At 33.1% G+C, this 11,161-nt stretch overlaps 1 pseudogene; it reads right to left on the minus strand.

Annotated features, from left to right (window-relative positions):
- Positions 1-5,513: 5,513 nt before the first annotated feature.
- On the minus strand, positions 5,514-6,680 carry LOC149140972 (ubiquitin carboxyl-terminal hydrolase 4 pseudogene; annotated as a pseudogene).
- Positions 6,681-11,161: the final 4,481 nt, after the last annotated feature.

The following is an 11,161-nucleotide window of genomic DNA, read 5'->3' on the forward strand; positions in this document are numbered from 1 at the left end:
TAAATCCAACAATGAGGTCGATGGCCCTTTGTAAGCCCAAGATGAGTGCCTTGTATTCTACAATGTTAGTTGTGCACTCGAATTCCAAGTGGCTTGAGATGAAATGTTTTATTTGTCATGGGTCTACTAAAACACAACCATCTCCATATCCCTCATGTGTCTTTGAACCATCAAAATACAATGTCTAAACATCATATGTACAAGGCCTATGTATTGCACTAATACTATTACTACAATTACTACTTACTTTACAAATGTCATTTTCATCAGTTGGACTAGGAAGGAGTTCCAATTGTGTGTTAGGTGGGATTGGGGATGGATGAGCAAGATAGCACCCCAGATCAGTTTCTAGGAAGCAAATTCCAACGATAAGACCTCTGAAAGCCACAACTTGATTTTTACCTTCAAAGGGAGTGACATTATGTTTCATGTAAGGCTTTGAGTTTATTTGAATTTTATCGTTTCTTCCCTTATACAAAAGCCATAAGTGTGAATAGTTCATAGAGAAATACCCTTGTAATTTTATGGACCAATCTCTACTCAACAATACATCGTACGCTTCTAGAATGTCTACAATTACTATATTTATATATTGGTGAACTCGTTGGTCAGATGATAAGAGTATAAACACATTTATGAGTTCCTCATAGAATCGACAAGAGTCTTGTCCAACTCAGTGATCTATGCATCTATTTGATCTCATTTTGCATTGATTTTATCTTCTACAAATAAAGGCATTATGTTTACGCATGCATTAGAATTGACTAAGAAATTGTGCACATTTTAATTGAAAATTTCAAACATTGAAAAAAATGGGGGGAAGAGAGTATTTGCATCCATTGTTAAATTGTTAAGTACATATTCGAGGGAAGTAAAGGACTTATCATATCCCTTTTGTGAAGAAGAATCATTACCTGATGTGAATTGTTCAAGTGTGCAGACAAGCAACTGTCACCGGCCATGATCAAATAGTTAGATATTCACATGATATTTCTTCATATGTTCAACTATGTTGTAGTGTGGGAGACATTGACGATGTGTCTAGAAGAGTTTCTTTATCTACTACTTCCATAATGATGGGATTACTTTTGATGTTCGCAAAAGTACTTTTGATTGTAGCCACATTGCCAAACTTCCTCTAAGTGTTTTGGGATGAGTTGAGGGGCGATTTGATCTTCCTTAACAAATTCACTTTCAACTTTTTTCTTCATCAACTCTTGTGAACAGGCTAGGCCTTGGCCTCTTAAGTTGTATCGAGTGTTCTGTTGTTGAGTCACAACCTCACTGAATGGTTGTTGTTCAACACTCTTCTTGTGAGCTATGAAAACAACTAAGTGTATTCATTGCTTATCTAGCATTCACAATTTCATCAGCAAGAACATCCTCTTCCTTCTCTTCACCTGACTCAGTCAAGTTATTTGAAATTATTGTATCAATAAAATGCGCAACAAGAGTATTCATGTGGTGGTTCCATTCCGAGCATGTTTTTTTTGAATGATACTCTTGATGAAATGAACAATATTGGTCCATGCCCATACTCCCAACATTCAACACAATGTTTCAACTCTATGCAAACTTGACCAGCTGGTTGCTAATTCTATAGAAGTTGGCCTCCCTTCCCAGAAAGCTTAATTTAGGAGGCTTGCTACTCACGGTGGTCTCACTTGGCCTTTGTTTTAAATCTCCCAATTCATTGGACAAAGACTTAATGGTTTGGGTCAAGCTCTCACGATGAGTTACTTCTTTCTCCTTGGCCTTACTTATGGAGGTATGAGACCCTTTACCTATCTCTTTGGAGTCCTTTGTTAGTTCTTCATTTGCAATGACTCCAATCGAGTGCAAGTCTTTTTCAACTGCGATAGCTTCTTCATAATTTTCACCTAATCTTGGCTTCACAATTATTTTCATGATCTGCACAAATGCTTTTTGATAAGGCATATGTGTAATAATCAATAGTTATTGAGTCATGGGGTTTTATGTGTTCTGGAAATCTATTCAATATAAGATTAAACCTATGATTGAAATCCTTCATTTTCTCTTTCTGCTCCATCTTAAGATCGTCCATCTCTCTTAACAACATGGTGGGGGTTTTACCATCATCAAACTTCTCAAGAAATAGTTTCTTAAAACCAATCCAATTCTAGATTGAGTTTGGAGGAAGGATATAATACCATACAACTACTCAGTCGTCTATGGTACATGGAAAAAGTCTACATGCAACATCATCATAACGTACCTCAAGAATTTGCAAGTGTAGGTAAAAGTTGTCCAAGTGATCCTCTACCTTCACTGCTTTGTGAGGATCATACTTTGTCAACAACTTCTCCAGGTTCCTCGACATCTTGTGTAACACACCTGATAATGCAGGTGGCCCCTAAGCCATCCAATCTAGATCTTGGTGTGCCATATCTTCTTCATTGTTTTCCTCCTCTTTGTGAGAATCTGATGTGTCTTATTATTCTACTTCACCGCTTAATCCGTAGAAAGTATCATCTAAGAGTACAATGGTGTCTTCGTCACCACTGTTAAAATATGGAGACTTCTCTAGTTTCTCTTTGTTTTCTGCAGTCTTTGCCAACTCTTCAAGGGGGGAAGAACCACATCTTCAACTGTTGAAACCACTACTCAAGTATGGGTGTTCATGTTCCTCTTTGGAAAATGCAAAATATGATATACTCTGAGTATCAATCAAGTAGCTCTTGCAAACTTACAGGTAATAGGATGGATGGCTCAAATCTGTTCGTAAGAGATTTTGTAAGTTTGTCCGATACCAGGTTTAGAAGAATCACCAACTTGAGAAATATGAGTAGGGTAGGTGCCCAGAATATTGTTGCCTTGATCAGAAGAAGTAGGATTTTGTTGGGTGAGGTTATGAGCCATAAAACATTGGCTTCCCTCCTTTTAGCGCCATAAATGTTGATGGTGCTAGACCTACCAATATTCAAGGGGTATCCCCGATATGTTGTCCCAATTAGACCTCACATTGTTTGGGATAGGAGACCCATCTAAAATATGGCTTGGTTGTTGGTTTCTTTCAAACCGTGTGACTAAATCAAGTAAAATTTGAACCATTGGAAACCTCGCAATAAAACTAAAGCAATGAAACTGCAAAATGAAAGTAAAAGATAAGTGAAAGTCACTAAGTTTTTATTTAAACCCTTATATATATAAAATGATCATAGTGCATGAAACATATGAACTCACATACGTGACTTATAAAACACCCTATATAATGATTTAACATTTAATTATTATTTTTTTATTTTTCTTATGTTTTAATTTTCTCTTATTTGGCTTTTAAAATAGAAATGCAAATATCAAACTATGTAATGAATTCAATTGTAGATTATTGTGAATGTAAGCTATTTCTCAATGTTAATTATATCAATAGTAAATTTGTAAAATATTATACCATGGTATTTATGAACCTTCAACAATGATACCTCATTATTTGTGGAGTTATGATAAAAGTGAGAAAGTCTTTCATAAAAAAACATGATATTCCATATTTAAAGTGTTGATGTACTTCATTGTAAATTTCTAAACTTGGATTAAGGTGGAAAAAGTAATAAAGATATCTTTGTGGTTAATTTTCCCAATAAAGAGTGTCTAAAATAAATATATTATTTATTCTTATTCCTTTCGATTCATTTTTGTTCTCTTTTTTTTTGTGTTAGATTCAGACATCTTCCATGACTTTACAATTCACATCCATCAATTGCATTGTTTACAAAATCGTACATGATAAATAGGAGCACACCAAGAATCTAACATGTTGCATACACATTGATTGACAAAAAAATAATATGATATGTCACTGAACATAATCACTACCATCGATAAAGTACAACTATTGCAAAAAAATGAAATGTTCAAGATGAAGAATATTTTTCACCCATCAATATATGTATTTGTGGATTTTTTGTAACCCTTTATTTGAAGGCAAAGTGAAAAAAAAACATATGTAAACCAAACATCAAGGGACCACATCAAAACAAATTGGAGAAATATGAACACCCACTTTACAGAAGATAGAAAACAACTATGAATAATGTTATCTTTATTAAAAAAACATCCCAAAAGATTATCCGTGAATTTCAAATATTTTTGATTGAATTCCAAAGATTTATTAACTTTGACTCCAATGTCTTAACAAATCTCTATCCTCCCCATATGATTTGATTTTTACTTATGCCTCATGCAATGTGATAGCTTTACCGTGCAATTCCCGCTAATAGTTTAGTTTATTTAAATTTTAGGTCAATAAATTTTATCTGATTGAACCAATACCTTGTTTTTAGGTATGACAATAAATTTTTAAAGATGAATTTCTCTTTAACATCTTTGATTTGTTCTTCCTTTTGAGATCTTACTAGACACACTTCATTAAGTTCCCTGTGCATCTAAAACCTTGTTTTAGAAACAATATCTTTAAAAAAAACCCAAAGTTTCTTTTCCTAGAACTTCATGATAAAAGCTCCTCTACACATATTTGGAACCAAAAATTTTGTTAGAGAAACCTTGTACTTTGCAATAACACTGGATTAGCATTAGATAATGTAATTTCTAAATAGTTGTTGGAAACATGTATTCTATTTTAGGGTAAATCACTAACATAATAAAATGAGGTTAAAAATATTAATTTCAAAACAAAATTCAGCATTGACATAATGGTAGATGGAGTTATGTGAGAAAACCGCTAGATTGTAACTAAAATACAATGCAAATAGGTAATTTTTTAAAACAAAGTTCAGCATTGACATAATGGTAAATGGAAATTTGTGAAAAGACCCCTAGATTATATATTAATTCTATTTTACAAAACAAGGAAGCAACTTATTTGTTTAAAAAAACAAATAAGTTACTTTTACAACTGTTCCAACAAAACATAAAAAGCTAAAATGCCATTCAATTTACACGGTAACAACTACCAACAGCTGCCGTAAATACATAAACATAAGTACAGTTAAAACACTAAACATGTGGATGCATTGACTGTATGGTAACAACTACCAACAGCTGCCTTAAATACATAAACATAAGTACAGTTAAAACACTAAACATGTGGATGCATTGACTGTATGGTAACAACTACCAACAGCTGCCTTAAATACATAAACATAAGTACAGTTAAAACACTAAACATGTGGATGCATTGACTGTATGGTAACAACTACCAACAGCTGCCTTAAATACATAAACATAAGTACAGTTAAAACACTAAACATGTGGATGCATTGACTGTAGTCGGCTATCATTCTCCCTGATTTTGTGGCGCTTACGCTTTTCTTAATTACAAAATTAGTGACACCGGACTGTCGTACTCAACACTTGTCCTAATTACAAAATTGCAGAACTGGTCATACTGAACATTCACCTATTAATTACAATGCTTTCCGCTAAATTTTAATCACCTATTAATTACAATCCTTCCCACTAAATTTTAATCACCTATTGATTACAATTCATTCAACTAAATTTGTTCAACTGCAACTGTGACTTCTTCTTCTATACTAGTGCTGCAAGACTGTTGCTTCAAAGCCATTAACAGCTTCATAGAACAAGATGTAGGCATTCATGGCATCTTTTGGATCAGAAGTTACTGTTTTGGATGACCCAAAAAACCTATGCAAAGCACTTTCCTCTATAGTTTCCACCTTCTCATCATCACACATGAGCCATTGGTCACCGCTCTTCACTAAAGCAATGTAATGTCCACAATTCATCCTCCATCCCATATGCACCACTACAGCAAATAAAGAGTACAAAGAATCAGCTGCATCTTGATCTCCACAACTGTTAATGGGCAGTCTAAACTCCTTGGAGAATGCCACTCGATACAACAACTTCTTGAATCCCACCACTTCACCGTCGTTTGTGTACTTGAAACGTTTCAATTGGCAAATGAGAACTTGAGGTGGGGACTTGATTTTCAATCTCTTTTCAGCTTCTTGCAGATGGCAGCAGTTATCGCACCAGTACTTGTCTTTCCCACCGAGTTTTTCCACAGCGCTGAATGCATTTACACAGCTTGACAGCGAATAATTTTGTTGTATCTCCACGCTCAGATCTATAAACGGTTCTTCTCTGCGGGTTACACTCTCACAACATAAACACCGAGTTTCGTTTGTAAATGTACCTCCAAAGATCTGCCTAATAATACTAATTTTACTATTATTCTTTTGGCCTCCTTGCGTCCCAAATTGATCTTCAGCTTCCTTATTCTGCAGGGGAGGACTTTGCGTGTTATTAGATCCTGTGATTTCTTCGTCGAGATTATTCAAAAGAAATATCAAAAACTCATGTGCATCGTGATGGGTTTCACTGCAACGGAAAATCTCGTTCCCTTTCATTACCAGCTCTCCGAACTGTAGGGGACAGAGTTGAGGCATATTTTTGGAGTGCATGAGATAGAACAAATCGGCCAGGCGTTTTAGTAGATTATCGTTCTCATTCTTACTTCCGCCATTACCATAATATTGGAGTAACTTATTTCTGAAAGGAGCGCAGAAATAAAGAACCTGAACAACACTGTTGAGGTAGCAAGTATTGCCCAGATTTTCAAGACCTACATAGCCCTGATGATCTTCATCGTTTGTTGGAAAGATGTCTGACACAATATCTGAAAACCTATGACGATTTCTCCTCAAAGATTTCAATCCCGAATTCAGAATATCCATGATTACTAATCCTACTTCAAAGTTCACGAGCAGAATATTTCGAGTATTCTTATCATGTATCGAGTATCAATTCCTTTCAAATGGCAAAGTAGAATCAGATATGGTGATTGAGTATCAATTCCTTTCAGATGGCAAAGTAGAATCAGATATGGTGATTTTATAGGAAAATGACCATGGGAAATACGTAGCTGCGGATTGCATTAATTTTGGGCCGACTTTTCCATGTGCCCAACTTATTTTTATTATTGCCTCTCAATTTTTCTAACTTTATTGGTATTGTGCTATTGTACATTTCCAGAATATCTTGAAATTTGAAGGTCAATACTTTTAACTTTATTAGTATTCCAGTGAAGTTGCTTGTTTACCCCGGATCCGCGGGAACAAAAATTTGTTGGAGTCTGTTTATTTTTCTTTCAAAAAAATCTGATCTTTTAAATGGATTCAACACCATTAAAATTTTTAAGGGCAATTAAAATCTCCAAAAAATTTATCTAGTTTTTACTAAAATCTTGTCACAATTTCCATTATTTAATGGACAAATTTACATCATTAGACTAAGCATATTGGTATTGTACATTTGGAAAATATCTTGAGATTCTATGGTCACTAAGAAAACTACAAACAATTGACCACAATTGACCATTCTCCTCATCATAACATTTTGAAAATATATCTACATATCTTGAGATTCTATAGTGGAGGAGAGGGTATAACAGTTGTTAAGATTTCCAAGAAAAATCTACGTAAGTTCAGCAAAATTTATATCTTTCAATAGGCTTTATCTTTTATTTTTTCCTCTTCCTAACATTCATAGGCTCATTCATAGGCTCATTAGTTGTGAATAGAAGGGCTCCCAGGTAGCCAAATGGATATAGAAGGTGATATCAAAACCCAAAGGACAAAGGGCTCTCATATAGCCAAATAGAAAAGGAAGGTGATAGCAAAACCTAAAGGACAAGTGGGATGGGTATTAAAGATATACATTTTTTTTAACATTTTTGTGTAGCAAAATCTATGTGGCAGTTGATTTATTGGGATAGTCACTTGAGAACAATTACAAGGCCCCAAACATTTTAATGGATTGGGTAAGTCTAGAATAAGGGAACATTCAAAATGTCTTTAATCATTAGAAAGTATTGAGATAAGTGAGGATTGACATTGTCACAATAAGTTGTGGTTAGAAATTTTGTTTAGCAATGTTAATAAGTTACTTTCAAGAAATATGGAGATTCTCTTTCAATAAAATGGGAAAGCCTCATATTACAACTTTTTGGTATAATGGTTGGTGCTCAACATAAGAACTAGGGACTAACAATGAGATTAGATATTGGTGGGAGGAATTTTCAATGGAATACATTGAAAATATCACATCTATTTGGAGGGAGGAATTTTTTACAAAATACTTTGAAAATATCACATCTATTTGAAGGATGTTCTAGGTGAATTCAAATGGGTAATGAATTTAGTTGGAGGTGAGTATATGGTTACCAATAACTATCAGTCCTTATTCTCTCATGCTAGGGTCTAAGGAGACTATGTGGACTAAGTTGTAATAGTTGAGAGTACCTTCTAAATGCATTGTTGGTATTTGTTGTATTCTTTGCACAATTGGCCTCATGTATTGCACATTGATGTGACTTGAAAGAGGTGCCTCGTCCTCTCAATTATATTTTATGTGTATTTTGCATTTTTTTTTGTTATTTACTACACAAATTTTTCTTTTGGTGGTTTTATGCATATGTTTTTCTAATTATTGTTAGGAAATAAAGGTTATAATATAATCCAAATCATACATATTGTATTGTAAATGATGAAGTTGATTGATGATGAAAGTTAAATGTGCCACTCTAAATATTTTGTTGGTTGTTTTAGTTAGGGGCTTTCAAAGTAAAACTCTAAGTCTTATGTGTGATTTCTATTGTTTACTTTTTTATTTATAAAATGTTTGTGCATTACTTACAATACAATTTTAAAACTTACTTGTATCCTCTTCATATGGCTTGTTTTTCCCAACAAAGTGCTAACATGGAAGCTACTCCAAAGGAGAAAATTCCATGATCTAGGTTAGGGTTCACTATGTAAGCAACATAATAAATGTACGTCTCATTTATTTATGGGTTCCCCCTTCAAATTGGAAGTATGGAGGGAGGTGGAAGGGCATTCATGACTTCCTAATTTGTGGAAAAAGAGGACAAAGGATGACAATTTCAAGGGTTGGTTTATATGAATGGACTTAAAATCTTACAAGACACTGTCATATCTAGTAGTATGGGGGATATAGAAATGTAGAATGCTAGCATCTTAGAATGTCATTACCCTCCATCCCTCCATCCTTCCAAGTTAAATCTTTGGATTTAGCCTACTTTATTCCTTTAATTTCACTAACCTTCCCAAATCCCATTTATCATTGGTGACTTTTGGATAAAGAATAATTCTTCTTGGAGCTTTTTTTATGGTGCCTAGGGTGAATTGTGTCAAGTATATAGATTGGGGTTTCTTTTATATTGATGGAATCTAACATTTTTTATGTCAAGGAAAACATAGGGGTAGAAACAAATAATTCTAGTGAACTTAAGGCCATTTAGTATTGCCTAAAATTTGCTCTAAATAATGATCTTAGGTCTCTTTAGTTATAGGGAATTAGCTTTTGTTAATAGAAGGGTTAATGAAGAGCTATAAATTTATAACAGAAGTCTACTCTCTTTAGCACAAAACTTGAAGGACATTCCCATTTAGTTTTTCCACATATCTTTCTCTCATATGTATGGGAAACATAATCCTCTAGTCAAATTTGTCTCTAAATAGGCATGACATTTGGGACAAAAATTTATATTAGAAAAAGAACATTTGGTTGTGGTGGTAGAGGGGGGAAGGGGATATAACTTCTATCAAAATTTTAATGCTTCATATGTATTAAACACTATTGGGTGGGATATCATGTAGTTATGTTAGTTTTATTGTAACATCTCTTTAACCTATAATTAATTGTGGTGACTTGAAATGAAGCCTTATTTTTCTGTTTTTGTGAAGATGTGTAGTGAACACTTTCTTAACCACTCATATATGAAAGATGATATTGGAAGCTCTTTCCTAGAGTTCTAATCCATGTAACAAACTTAAGGGTCAATAGCTCAATAAGTAGAGCACCACTGTTGATACTAATATCAAATTTTCCATGAGAATTGTATTTCAAATTTTGATTGAAGTAATAATATGTTTTTATTTGAAGAAACCAAAAAATATTAATGAATTATAAAGATGGAAGATGAAAATACCCTATATGGAAGTATTTTTTAGAACATTATATTAATCTCTTCATTAAATTTTCATATTCATTTTTAATTCATAATTTCAATTGGATTTTTTTTATGGTTTGCAACCATTTTTTGATAAGATTGTAATTGATCAACAAACAACATAAACCAATATTTTCTAATACATATAAATAAATGATAATAAAGGAAACCATGAAGCAAACTACAAAAAGGCAAAGATAGAGATAGAGATAGAGTGTATATATAAATCACATTATATGAAAAGAGTACATCCATAGAATGAAAACATAGAGTGCATGCATAAATCATATTGTTCTATTTAAACTATTAAATCATATTGGAAACTATATTTATCCAAACTTGCTGTGGTCATGGATGTGACACTAGAATGATTATTGAGGAAACTGGTGAAAACTTACACTGAGGAGGATATGTTAACATGTCATGTCTCTTGTCATGTATGTAAATTCATTATTATTTATCATAATACTCATATTATTCAGTAGAAATGAAGGTATTTTAACCAAAAGTTTTTTTTTGTTATTAATAACATATTATGTTTAATTTAGTTCCATTTTGTTCTAATTTGGGATGGTGCACCTCAAAGGTTTTATACCTCTTGTATCAATATCTCTCAACATACCTTTGAACATAGTGATAATATCATTTTTTTGTGTTATGGGATGTGACGCCATAGAAGAACATAAAATTAAGGTATTTCTTATGGTAACTTTATTTCGAATGTTATGTAAATTTTTCATAATATTTTTAAAATTGAATGCTAAATTTTCAACTTAATTGTCACTCCAAGTTTTAAAGTGAAATATTGTGTATGTATTTATATTTACTTTGGATTAGAAGATATTTTTTATCACAAATTTAGCATTATCTTTAAGAGAAAGGGAAATAAGTCTCATGACCACATCATCTTTCTCTATCTCTTTCACCCACATGCAAGGTACAATACATGCAAGAAGATTAGGGGACATACACATTTATTCCTTTCATTAGTGGTAAACAATTTTTTTTCACAATTGTATGCTTGACTCTAGTTCATATGCCAACATAATTCCATTGAAGGTCATGAATCAAATTGAGTTACAAAACACAAGACCATATAGGATTGTGTGTGGATTTGACTCTAAATTTATCCATGTCTATGGTTTAATTAAATATGTCAAGGTTGCTTTAACTGATAAATCCTAT

Source organism: Pinus tabuliformis, chromosome X (genome assembly GCF_031772625.1).
Source record: "Pinus tabuliformis cultivar Carrire ecotype Pingquan chromosome X, CPIR1, whole genome shotgun sequence".
Classification (NCBI taxonomy): domain Eukaryota; kingdom Viridiplantae; phylum Streptophyta; class Pinopsida; order Pinales; family Pinaceae; genus Pinus; species Pinus tabuliformis.